At 49.9% G+C, this 13,883-nt stretch overlaps 1 long non-coding RNA gene across 1 annotated transcript; it reads right to left on the minus strand.

The window, feature by feature from the left end:
• Positions 1-1,061: 1,061 nt before the first annotated feature.
• On the minus strand, positions 1,062-12,532 carry LOC115524102. Its single transcript, XR_003971946.1, has 3 exons — positions 12,338-12,532; positions 11,604-11,730; positions 1,062-1,379 (listed from the first exon to the last, which is right to left on the minus strand). It is a non-coding gene; the product is annotated as an uncharacterized LOC115524102 (long non-coding RNA).
• Positions 12,533-13,883: the final 1,351 nt, after the last annotated feature.

Consider the following 13,883-nt stretch of genomic DNA (forward strand, 5'->3'; position numbering starts at 1 on the left):
AGTCATAGGCCCCCCCCACCCCCAACCTCCCGTGGCCCTGGGAGCATGGCTGCTTGGACAGGGAGCGGAATAAAGACAGAAGCTGACCTGAGAGAAGAGCCGGTCAGGAGGGAGTGCCAGCGTGTGCCATGGGGCACCTGGGGGCTCTTCACCCCACGTCACCTCCCGTACCTGTCTCTCTCCTCCACCCCAGTCTTGCCAGGGGACAGGATGCGGCACTGAGCCTCAAGTCGGGAGACATGGGTTCTAGTCCACATCCCAGTAGTCGCTGACTGTGGGACCTCGGACAAGCCCCGGGGCCTCTCTTGACTTTGGATTCCCCACATGTAACATGTAAGAGAGAGGAGTTAGCCAACGTGATGGCCGGTCCCTTTCCTCTCTGACAGTCTGCCATTACAGTATTCCCTCTTTTCTCCCACCCAGCCACAAACAGCGGCCCCGGTTTCGGGGACTCCCCACCACTGTCGCCGCCGGAGTCTCTCCAGGCAGCTGCACAGCGACAGCTGCCTCGTCCTGCACTGCTGACCGCTCTGATTTACCTATGCAGATGAGGCTATGAATAAACAAGGTCTGCACAGAGGGAAAAGGCCCTCGTTTTTCACGTTCTCTTCAGCCTTTCCCTTTCCCTGGGCCAAGAGTGGCTGAGGTGGGACTCCTTTTCCAACCCCTCCCCCACTTAGGGACTCAGTCCTGCGTTCCACCTACACAGGTAAGACCAGGTTTGGAGAAGAAGGAAGGACCTTTCATTTTCCGGCAGGCTTTTCCATTTTGGTGTTATTTAGTTCACCGCACACGCACGGGCATACACACACACGGAGACACACGCAAGACTGTGGGCTCTTTGTACTCATTCTAAGACCCAAACGCTGGTCAGCCAGTACCCTAGGCGTTGCGGTCCCCTGGTCCCCGACCCGGTCAGGTTTGCCTTCCTTGCACCACCTCCCGACTGGAACTCCTACAATGACGCCTTCACGCACACAGCCTCCGGAGGCTGGTGAGGCTCTGGCCCATTCTTGAAGCCTCTGCTCCTCAGACATGGTCTCCAAAGCATCTTCCCCATCTTTGTTCTTGCTTTCCCCCTCCCTTACTTAGAATTACCTGTTGCCTCCTCTGTAGCCCCAGGGCACGTGTTGTAGGCATTCTTGTACACACTTGACCATGTGCTCTGTCAGGATTATTCTCTGCCGTGTCGTCTTGTACCAAGTAGACTGAGAACTTTTGGGGAGCCAGGATGGTGTCTTGCCCATATCTATAGTCTTCGCTGGACTGACTCAAGGTAAATACTAAAATGTGGATGAATTCAACAACTCTTGAGGGCCACGAATGTGTTAGGTGTTCTCCTTTCCAACGTTTCCACCGTGGAGAAGACATGCGCGTCCCTGTAAGGGTTAATCGGAAGCCTTATGATTCATCCGGTCCCACCCCGAGATGCTTCTTCCAGCTTCTGTTGACTTCTGTTACCAGGCATAGAGCAAACACTGTTGTTTCCTTCACTCTCATTTTCCTGGTCCCCTGGGTCGCACTCCTATGCTAGAGTCTTCTCTTTCTGATCCACCTTCCTTTGAATGCATTTATTTGCATTTCCCTCAACACGTGCCTCAAAACACCATCATCGGTTTAATCTGGGTTTTATGGCTGATTTTATTTGAAGCTTAGAAGCCAGAGCTCTTCTGTCTCCTGTCTCAACAAGCAGCCATTCACTTACGTTTTTATTAATTCATCAAATAACTAAAAAGCAGCCGAGACGCTGAGGAACGCAAACTTGAAAGCGATCCCTTTCCCTGACTGCAAGGTGATCCCAATCTAGCAGGGGAGATAAGACACGCACAGAGGTCATTACACTACCAGGGAGATGGCCGTAACAGAGGAGCCCAAACCATCAGGTGTGACATACACTCAAGTGTGAGGGGTCACTCCCATGGGAGAGGGGAGAGGGCAAGACCAGGAAAGATGTCACAGGGGAGGTGGCATTGAAGTGGTCCTGAAAGAATGAAGTTGGATTTGCCCTCGCAGGGGGGGTTGAGCGGAAGGAAAAACACACCGGCAGAGCCCTGGCGATGGAAAAGTACAGGAACAAGCAGAGTGAGTAGTTCACTCATCTGCAGCGCTACATGCTCGGGCAGAGCACTGAGGAATATGGCTCAACAGGTAGGTTGGGATCCATGTGGGGGTGGAACAGAGCAGGAGGAGACTGGAGCAGGGAGAATGGTTGAGAGGCATTTGCAACCTTCTGGGTGAGAAGGGAGAGGGTGGTGACAGTGAACACGGAGGGAAGCAATGGGAGTGAGAAATGTTTCAACAGAGATGCTTAAATGCTTCCAAAGCTCCTTGACTAATTCTCCTCAATAACTCATACACCCATTTTCATGGCAGGCGACATACTACCTTCCCCGCCTCCTCTTTGGAAGCTTATCTTTTTATCACCCAGGCGCATGACTTTCTGCCCAATTACTTGTCTTCAACCCATCAGAGCAGGTCAACCGTGCAGCCCAGTAGTCTCACTGTCACACTTGGCCTAGGTTGTTCCTGTGCATGGCTCCGTCCACTGCATACTCTGAGAATAATCGAGCTGAGTCTCCGGTGGCCTCACGTGGATGCCCCATCAGGCGGTGAGACCCAAACAAGGACTGTTTCACGGGATGGAGGAGGATGTGCAGAGAGGTAACATGCAGCCCTCAGCGCACTTCATCTAGAGTACTCACCTTGGACTTGGCTTCTCCACATCCCTCTCTTACTGGGAGGCTGAGCGTGGGCAGGGAAGGGAGATTAAGCAGAACCAAGAGGGACTCATTTTGGCCCTGGGAACCAACCCCGCCATATATCTATTCCCAGTCCCGGGAGTCACTGGCAGAGAAAATCAAAACTGGAAATGTAAAGGCACTGCTTTGCCTCTGTGAGCAAAGCAACCTCAGGTCTCTTTCTCTCTCTGAGCCTCAGTTTTGTTGTCAATAAAATAGGAGTTATGACATTCACCCTATCCTCCCCTGGTGAGCTGTTTGTGAAGCTAGAATAAGGTAAGTGACCACTTTGAATATGTAAAACATGATCTCACTGGCTTATTCTCATTCAACTCAGACCCCATTCATTAGGACAGGTAGAGATGGAAGAAAAAAGAGAAATATAGTGCCCACAGAGCACGGCTTCAGAGGTCTCTGTTGTCCACAATAGATGTAAGGTGATTGGCTATATGAAGCACCTAGACCAGTCTCCTCCTTGGACAGGTGAAGAGACCAAAGTGCAAAGGGAAAGACTGAATGGTCTATGGTCTCAAGGTGAATGAGAAGACAAATCCAGGTCCTGCGGATCTCAAGCCAGGCCTCCTTCTACCCCACATCCCTGACTCTCCCAAATGAAGTCAGAAGGGAAACCACTGGCCCAGAGACTGGGTTGGTTTAACTACTGCATTACTGGTGAATAGTGACGTGATTGGAACCAAGGAAAAACTCAGCGTGGACTGGGTCAGATCCCATTTCTTCTACACATTACGTTTAAAATGATCCAGAGCATTCATGTCACCAAGAGAAAGACTCAGTTCCAAATGTGGGATTGCCTGCCACCCTTCTTCCTTTTCCTCAGGCATCGGTGGACTCCGTAGGAGGAGAAAGGATGACTCCCTCTACTAGCTCACAGCTGACAAGTATCAAGGGCTTTGAGGAGCGAATTCTCCAGTAAACATTTTACATGTACCTCACTGTATTTCATCTTCGTCACAACCCTAGGTGGTAAATAATCTCAGTATCCTCATTTTCAGGTCAAATAAAAAACCAAAAACCCTGAGACTCAGATAAGTCAAGTATCTTGAGTCACAAGCTCGTGCCAGGTCCGTGCCTCGGATCTCTCTAAACCACAGGGAGCCTGTTCATGAGAGAACCGTGGCTCCTGCTCCAAATCTTTCTGCATGGCACCTGCTATCCCAACTGTGCAAGGCTCCTTTCACCTGGGATAGTCTATGAAATACACACACACTCTCTCTCTCTCTCTCTGATGTGAGAGGGACTAGAGTGTAAGCCAGAAAGTCTGGGACTGGTGTTCAAAGTTTTTCCTTCCAAGAATTTTCCAGTTCCAGATCAGCCCAGATGTAGATGGCACCCGTGTGGGGGGAACCTCAGTTTCCCCTTCTGTAAAATGGAAGTCATGAGTGTTGCCTATACGTGACTCATGTGAGGGCGAGGCAAGGGGAAGCAATAGCAGAATGCATTGACATCCTCTAGGGTAGGATGGAAAGGAAATGCAAATCACAGATATTTATAATTGCAGCAAACTGAAACCCAGAAGATATTGTTGCGGGCGGCCAAGCACTCCCGCTGGCAATCCTGAAAACCTGCTACCTTGAGGCTGTGCCCAGATCCCAGCTGGAAGCAGACTTATCTCTTCTCAGCTTCTGCCAGGCTGTTCCTCATACAACAAACACAAAGTTCCCTGCATAATTCTACCTGCAGAGGAGGGAGCACCCCACCCTCTGTCTTCTCCTTTCAAAGAACCAAGCTGAGCCCTACACGCCCAGGTCATGGCAAGCTACTTTTTTGTCATCAGCACCTCACCAGCCAGCTCTGTAAAGGCTAGACCCCCGGAGCTGAGACCGCCATGGCTTGGGAAATACCGTGAAGTCCCACTAGTCTCCTGAGAGAGCCCCTGATTTATGGAGCCTCCCCTGTGCTAGGCTTGTGTTAGACCTCTGAAGAGTTCAGGGGAAAGGCAGGAGAGGGAGTGTCTGGCCTCAGAAGGAGAGACAGGGAGTAGGGTCCTCACATCAGCAGAATTTCTGCTTCTACCAAAGGGAGGGAAAGACTTTTCTTCTTTTTAGAATGTAAAATGGACCCCCTTTACACATGTTCTCTTTTTGGGGACTCCACATATATATAACTGGGGAGGACCTACAGGTCGCCTCCTCAGGTGTTTCAGAGGGATTCTAAAATACTGCTTCTTAGACTTCAATGTCCATATGAATCTATAGTGGATCTGGCTAAAATGCAGATTCTGATTTAGGAGTCTGGGGTGGGATCTGAAATTCTGCATTTCTCACAAGCTCCAAGTTGATGCCGATGCTGGTGATTCAGGGACTACATTGGGAATAGCAAAGGATCTAGAGCTCTAAGAATTGGCTTGAAAACCACTGATCTTTAGGATGGAGAGACAATGAGCCTCCCCTCCCCCACTCCAGGAACTATTAAACCAAAGCTGCTGCGTTTGATTCTCCTTCTCTGGATTGAACTCAGCTCCAAACCGAGATCCTGGGATCACCTCCTTCTTACCTCCCTCTGCTTGCCAGTGGCTACTGTCTCTACAAGGCCATCTGGGAGCACTCCTGAGAGGCGTGGCCATGAGGAAGAGTTCTAAGCCATATCCTTCACTCGAACAGAAAAGTGCAAAAGGTTAAGGTACAATCTTCTCCAGCCCACCCACCACCCTAACACACAGAGAGGTCAAGCCAAATGTTCCCACTGGCTCTTGAAAAGGACGGCCTCGTGGCAGCCACCTTCTCCTTGCCCTCTGGTAACCCTAGCAGATGAATGACAGAAGTCATTTCCCTCACATAGTCCTTGTCCCTCAGGCCCAGCCCCCTTGGGACTGAGATGCTCCCACTGAAGTCAAAGGTATTTTTAGCTCCACTCATGTGAGACCATGCTTGGCCAATCCTCCCTGGACATCAGTCTTGTATTCTGCAAATGCCAGCTCTTCTAATCCAGGAGGCACAGAGGCGACACAGAAATCCGAGTGCATTGGAAAATGAAGCACACGGCCTTTTGAGGATTTCATCCATATGCTGCGTGTGATGAACGCAGCAACAGAAACACCTAATTCTCAGAAAATGCTTTCGCATTTATAAAGTACTTCCAGGGGCATTGCCTCCTTTGGTCTTCCCGAGAGGCCTGTGGGAAATATAAGGCAAACATGATTCATATTTTATTTAATGGAAGGACCAAGTGACTTGGCAAAAGGCCAGAGCTAGTGAGTAGTGAACTTGGGGCTTCTGCCTCCAGGTCCGAACTCGGTTCCCTTTACAACACCCCCACACGACTCCAACCTTTTGCAGCCTCTCCCAGCTTGGTTTTGTTTTCCGGTTAAATATTACGAGAAGCAGTATCTGCAGACCTTCGTGTCAGAAGCCGGTGGTCATAAAAGCTGTTAAGAAATAGAAGACTAGAGACGAGGAAGAATGAGGGGTGTTACGTCAGTCACAGTCCTGGGACAAAGCAGAAAGGACACACTCAAGGGAGGCTGACCAAAGAGAGACTAACGAAAGCGTAATTTATAGAGGTGTGGGCAGGGTTAGGGAAAATCAAGAGATGGTGATGCGGCCTGGGGCTGACAACATCTGGGAGCCATGACCAGTCCTCCATCTGCAAAGGGTAAAGGAGAGAGGCAGTTACCAGAATCCGGCAACTGTGCGGGAAGCCGCAGGAGAAGGTTGCGATAGGAGCCAGGGTCTTTGACAGCAACAAAGCAGCCACGGCCAACCTACAGCCATCAGAAGTGGGTGGGGGGGGGTATGGGAAGAACATAGCCTCACCTCTCCCTCTTCCCACCGTCCGGACACCTAGTGGGTGAGTCCAACCAGAAGCCAGAGGACATGGGAGCCTACTGATCTCCACCAAGTGAGCCTCCCGGAGAGGTGGGAAGAGAAGGAGGAATAGAGAAGACCAGGCACAGCTGCCACAGCCAGGAAATTGGTTGCAGCGGGGGTGGAGGGAGGGTAGGCATGCCACAGAGTCTGAGGGGCTGGGTTTTGTGGAAGAAGCGGTAGCCAGATCATCCCAGAGTGGAGTTACCCCAGAGCCCGGCTGTCACTCTCTAGGGCCAATCTGGCCATGAGTCTCAGGGGTGCACACACAGACACACACACACGCACACACACACACACAACACAACACAGACCGATAGCTCCCAAGAGGCCCCATCAACCCCACAGACAGGGTTGGCCATTCTGCGGCATGGGTTTACATCCCAGTTCCTCCATTTTGTTTTGTGTGACTTAGGCAGTGCATTTAATCTCTCTGGGTCTCTGGGTCTTGTCTGCGAAATGAGCGTAATAATAACCCCTGTGCTGTCTGTCTCAGGACCGATCGGCACCTCGCGCACTGGGAAGCCACGGAAGGCAAGGATATAAGAATGTGGTAAGAATGCCACCTAAGGAAGTCATGTCAGAATGCCGCGGGTTCCAAATGGCCGGGACCACCTATGCCTCATTGGCTCTCTGTAAAACCCTGCTCCTAATACCTAGACGTGAGGAAGGTTGAAGCCAAAGTAGTTCCAGAATCACCTCATCAACCTTCTCTCATATGAAAAGAAGAAGTGAGACAGAGGCCGCACAGTTAGTGGCAGAGAAGAGACCACAAGGTCTCCTCTCACAGTGTCATGGTGTGCCCCCACTGCCCTTGCACATGACAATCAGTGAGGTAAAGGATGAAGAAGTGTTTTGTCAATTGTATCAGTGGTTGTTATCATCGCAATGAGTTAACAGTCTTTCTCTCACAAACCTATCCCAGGGCTGAAAAGTCGCATCATTAACCATGTCTTCAAGGCCACGGTAAAATGTGATTATCTGATCAGGGCGAAGCACACTAATACCCAAGAGCACACCGTCAGGAGTGCTCCTCTGAATAAAGATAAATGTCACCTAGCAGACGACGGGATCCAGAGGGCACAGCTAAGTTGTGATGGACAGTGGGTGGCACAAAAGACCAGAGCTTGATATGCCCCCTATAAAAGAAGGAAAGCTCGGGTGGGGACACAAAACGGAACATAAGAGTCCCAACCCCAACTGGGTAGAGGAAAAGTTAGGTAGAGGATGAAAGCCCAGCCCTGAGCAGCTGACAAGCTCCCCAACCTTCCTGAGAGCAGGTAGAATTGAACCCCACTCTCAAAGCTCTCCTTTAGCAGGCCGACTCCATGGGACAGGCTTCAGCAGATGCTCCCATCTCTGGGTTCTTCAGTGGAGAGTTTGTTTGTTACAAGGGCCTCCCATGCCACACTGCTTTTAATCTAAAAGCCAAAATCTCATCTCCTAGAGAAATTCTCCAGCTTTCAGAACATCTGGGCCAGCTCACAGCCCATGGAGTGGATTCTGTTCTGCCTCCCTCATTTTGCCCGTCGCTTCCACTGCTCCTCTGTTCCACATGGTTTCATTGTTGTTCTGTACATCCATTTGACAAATACTCATAGAGCACCTACTGTGGGTCAGGCGCAGTGCTTATCACGAGGAATACAGTGAGGGAGCCCTGCCTGCACAAAGCGGACCATCCAGACTTCACTGAAACAAATGTGGAGGCAACGACTGCCTCAGTCCAGAGCCCAGAACTGAGCAAATCCATTGTCTGCTCCTGGAAGGACCATCTTCAGCACAAATATCCTAAATAGAATTGTTCATAGTATATCCAGACAGCCCGACCCTCTCTCTGTAAGGGCATGAGCAGTATAGGTTTGTGTCTCAGAACATAAGACATAGTTGGACTCCCCACAGACAATTCTCAGCTCCATGGGCCAGTATAAGACCTTAGGTAAGTTCCTTGTCTGAGTCTCCTTTTCCTCCTCTGGGTAATGGCAATAATCATATTCATCCCTCATGAAGCCGCTATGAGAATTAGATAGGATAATATGTCTCCAGCTCTGAGAACAGTTCCTGGCATGGCAGGTACTCAATAAATAGTCACCGTTACAGGTGAACGGAGGCCAAGGGGGGCCATGACTCACCTAACGTCTCTCACCTCGTTGGGAGGAGATGTAGGGCTAGAACCACATGCCCCAACACCAAGCCAGTATACTTTCCATTACTTCTACTACCTTCCCGCCAGGGAATCCACAACGTGAATTTCGCTCTACCCCATCTGAATGTTTAAACAAACTAGGGAATTTGAGATTGTATTTCCATACAGAGTCTTTCTTATTTGGGCCACTAGAAAGATTATATTTCTTCCACTCAAGTAACCCCATTGCCAACAGCCAATCATCTGTCTCACCCTCCTTGCTAAGGAAACTGAAGCCTCTGACTCCATGGCCAGCAGTCAGGGACAAGTGTTCCCGCCCAGTCACATCTTGCTGAATCACTGCACCCCTGCAGCCCAGACCTTCACGGCCACTTCCCCATCTCACCTCTTTGCTTAGATTGAGCTCTGTTCTCACAATCCCATCGGGTAGGGGTTTGCAAACAGGTGCAATATCTGTGAGTCCCTATGTGAAGATCTGGGGCCCTGCAGTGGGTCAGTGGATCCACCCAATTCACAGTCAGGGCAGTGGCAAGCCAGTGCCAGAACTCAGTGAAATTAACAGACGTAGGGTACTTGTGTCATACCAAAGCATATTTAACAGCCCACTGATAACGCACAACCAAAGCCCTAACTACTTGCTGATTCCACTGAATCACCAAGTGTTAGAGTTTGGTGCAACTTCAGAAATGATTCGCTCTGATCTCCCTTTCTCTTGTAGGCGTGCCAGAGTCTTAGCTTGGAAATTAGCACAAAGAGTCGCCGAATGTCAGGGTTCAGAGTTTGGGCCCTGTAGCCAAACGACCTAGGCTCAGTTCTGGTTCTAGCCATTACCGTGAGGGCTTGGCCAGCTCACTTCACATCGTTATGCTGCAGTTTTCTCATCAGTGAAATGGAGTAAAGGTACTTACCTTCTAGGACTGCTATGAGAATTGAAGAACTTAATAACTTACAATGTGCTTAGGACAGCGTCTGGCACATCACGAAGCACTATGTGTTTATAATAAATAAACTAAGGGGTGCTTGAGAGGCTCAGTCAGTTAAGCATCTGACTTCGACTCAGGTCAGAGTCTTGTGGTTTTGGGGGGTCAAGCCCTGCATCGGGCTCTGCGCTCACAGTGAGGAGCCTGCTTGGGATTCCCTTTCTCTCCCTTTCTCTCTGCCTCTCCCCAACTTGTCTCTCCCTCTCTCGCAAATAAACATTTAAAAACAAACAAACAACACAGACAGGAGTCTGTGTGAGTCTCAGTTATATGCCCACTCTGGGCACTCTCAGTTTGGCTTAAATGGTTTCTAGGGCCCCTTTCTCTCTCTATGGTGGTGACGACATTCCTATGGGATAGGTGGGGCTGGAAATCCCACCCCATGCTGCCCTCTGAGATGACGAAGAAGCCGTGTAGAAGCACCAAGAAGTGAGGCACCTGGGTGGCTCAGTCGGTTAAGCGACCGACTTTGGCTCAGGTCATGATCTTGCGATTTGTGAGTTCAAGCCCTGTGTCGGGCTCTGTGCTGACAGCTTGGAGACTGATTCCAATTCTGTGTCTCCCTCCCTCTCTGCGCCTCCCCTGCTCACTCTCCATCTCTCAATAATAAACGTTAAAAAATTAAAAAAAAAAAAAAAGGAAGCGCCAAGAAGAACATAGCTGCAGAGGTTCAACTCATCTGCAAAGACTTCTTTGGCTTTGATTTTTGCCTTAGCCACAGCCTTGCAGGAGCTCCTCAGGAACTTGGGCTGGAGAGTGAGCCCACTGGCAGTCTCACGGGGCTCCTGTCAGGCATCATTGCTGGGCACTCTTCACTGCCCACCCTCCCGCCGTGTCTCTCTCTGACCCACCTCCTGTTTGGTCTGTTGATGGTGGCTGGGGATACACGGTCCTCCCATTGGTTCTACTCAGGCCTTCTCCTTGGGAGCCTGATTCCATTAAAAGGACTCTGTTTCATTTGGTTCTGCTGCTTTGTGGGGTTTGGGAGAGGGGACAAAAGAGTGATGGAGAAGGGTACGAGTTGGATGTGCATAAAGGTCCCGAATTCAGAGGATGCTCTGCTCACTGTGGATGAGGAAAGAGTGTCAGCCACCACCCTGGGGCCTGACATGCACCTGACTGATAGGAAAGCCCCCCAAACACCTGCGGAACCTCAGTGGAACACAGGCTGTCTTAAGACACCTCATTCTCTGTTTGCTATGCTGTTGATGGTGACAAGAAGGAGATGATGGACAGGCGTTTGGACTCTGATTGCTCCTCTCCTTCTCCTTCTCTTCTCCTAACTCTTGTCCTGCAGTCCAGCCTTCCAGCCCACCACCGACTGGCAGTCTTCCTGTCCTCACTGTTAAGTCGGAACTACCTTCTCACCATGCTATTGTCCCACTGAAATTCTCAATCTCCCCACAGCCTCTAGGGCAAGGTCAAGCTCCTCATGGGTCCTCAAGTCCCTCTCATCTTAACCCCCACAGATGCCCTGCCTCAACAAAATTATGCCATGCATTGCCACTCCAAGCTGTCGTTCTTTATTCTATATGGGAATACCTCATCTCCATACTTGCATGGAAACCATGGGTTCTAATCATCTACTGGCTGAGTGGCCTTGGGAAAGTTATTTAACCTCTCTGAGCCTCATGTTCTTTATCTGCAAAATGATGCTATCTAAGAGGAAAGGGCTTTTGTGAAGAGAAATAAGGTAGCATACGAGGGTTTAGCACAGTACCTCGAACATAGTAAGAGTTTGGTAGAAGTTGGCTATAATAATAACCATAATAATAAATATGATGTGCATGATTGCTCTATTTCATCACAGACTTCTATGGGCTGCCAACTGAGCCTTACTTCTCCTTCATTTGAAGTCTTCCTGAATTTGTGTCTATCCTCGTATTCTACATGGTATCATAGTGGCTTTCCAGCTTACCCTGTCTCTCCATTTGGAAGCAGGAGCTATGACTGGCCTCTGGATCCTTTGTCTTGTCTCAGAATGGATCCTGGTATTTAGTAGGTGCTCAGTAAAGGTTTCTTTCATTTGGATGTTCCCCTGGACCCTGGAGGGAGGACCAGAGAAAGTCGATGGTGCTCGTAAGTGGTTCATGAATAATGGTCCCTCTTTAGGAATGAGCTCACCATGGGACGCTGCCTGCAAAGACACGTGGCACAGCCCGGGCAGCCACAGGGACCAGCTTGTGAACTTTGCCCCCATGCCCCACACCCTACTTCCCAAAGCCTGGACCAGTGCTGTGGCTGGTCACCAGAAAGAACAGGGGAAGTATGTGCAAGAGAGCAAGTGCGTTTATCACTGAGCATCTGCTTGGGAAGTGGGAGAAGTGGAGGGGAGGAGTTCCTAGCTTCTGAGACTTGGAGAAGGAAAACGGGAGCGGGAGGGAAATGAGTTATGCTGTCCCAGGCTCCAAAGGAAGAATAGATCAGGGAAATTGTCCTCCTAGTTATGCAGAGTTCCACAGCATGATGAGGGGGAATTCAGAGGGTTCCCAGCTCTCTGATGCATCTGAACCTCAAGCCTTGGTTGGCAGGCACACGGTTGCCTCTGCCCCAAGCTGACCTTGTTTGAAACTCCCCATGTTGCCATCATGGCCTGAGCTAAAGGCTGATCACAGGACACAATCACCCTGGGCTGTAGGTCAGTTCACTCACTGTAGCTGTCCTTTCTGAATTTCAATTTGGAAGGCTAGGCTGGCCTGTCCCCTGCCCCTCTCAGGAGTCTGAATCCAAAGAGAGTCCCAGGGATCATGCAGTCTCGTCTCAGCCCAGCCCCAAGAGAAAGGCTCACACCACGGGGCAGGGTTGGAGCCAGGGCTTGAACGCAGAGCTCCCGCACCCAGTCCAGTGTACTTTCCACTCCCCCAAGATGCCCCCACTAGCTGGCTCACTCCAAGGACATAACCCATGAAGAAAGAAGGGGGTTGTGAAATACTTCCACTGGAAGCCCAGGGCTGGCTGAAAGCCCAGATGGCTGTGTCTCACCCCTCCTAACCTAGTCTCGATTCTGCAGTTTTCATTTCACTCGTTTGTGTTAACCCTTCTTGTCCATGAGGCCGAGGCCTGCCTTCCAGTGAGCAGCCCCTGAGAACAGCTGGGCTGACTTCTGCTTGCACCTTCCCGGACACCTCCGCCGGTCCAGTGGCAAGACCTTTGCGTTGAGCAATCACCTTGTGCAAACTGACTCTTCCTTGCCCTTCATAATTACTCGGCAACTCTGCAAAACAGTAACTCAACTGTTTATTTGTATTTCCGGATCAAGATTGAAAAGCTAGCTTTGTATTTCTTTCATTCCCTTGAGGAAGTTACTAGGGACCTAAGGGATTTCTGGTCTTTGACTCCTAAGCAGGAGCTCGACACACCTTAATCTTCTACTAGCCCCCAGTCTGTGCCAGGTGACACAGGAGGTGCCAGCAAGGAAACATGATATCCCTCCAGAGGGAGACTTAGCATTCACTCAGTATGGCCCCAAACCACCCATCCCCATGGCCACCAACAACTCACGTTTCCATCGCATCAAGTCAACCTGGGGCATTATCTCCCATGTCTGTTCTGTAGTTTTATAGTTTACAAATAATTTTCACTTCATTGCATGTGATGTCCAGGACCTCTCTGAAGGATAGGCAGGACAGGTTTTCACATCAGAGAAAGAAGTACTCCTATATATTTATGCATCTATCTGGGACTGATTTGACCAAGTTTACATAGTTAGAAAGCAGAATAGTCAGCCTCTTGACATGGCCCCTGTGACCTTTCTTTTCGTGACACAGTACACGGCCCCTGTGGCCTTTCTTTTCTCAGCTGCTCTCCTTATTACCCATCTTGCATACAACTAAATGGAGCTTTCTAGAACACCAGTTTTCTCACACTACTCTCGCATTCACAAGGCTTCCGAGACTCCTAAATGCCTGCAGAATAAAATTACAGTGATTCAGCTGGTCTTTCAAAGCCCTCCACGTTATGACTCCAAAGTGTCTCCTTAACGTGAATTTCATGGCTTCAACGTGGTGGGTCTTTTTGAAATTTCTACAATGCCCAATGTACTTTAAACCTTTGGGCTTTTATCCTGTTGCTTCTCTAGAACTCCCCATGCTTCAACCCATATTTATCCTTTCATATGCTGCCTCAGTAGGGCTTCCTCCAGCTAGCAGTCTCTCCTGGATCCCCTCAGCCCACAATGAACACTACCTTGTGAAATTCC

Source organism: Lynx canadensis, chromosome C2, assembly GCF_007474595.2.
Source record: "Lynx canadensis isolate LIC74 chromosome C2, mLynCan4.pri.v2, whole genome shotgun sequence".
Taxonomy (NCBI): Eukaryota; Metazoa; Chordata; class Mammalia; order Carnivora; family Felidae; genus Lynx; species Lynx canadensis.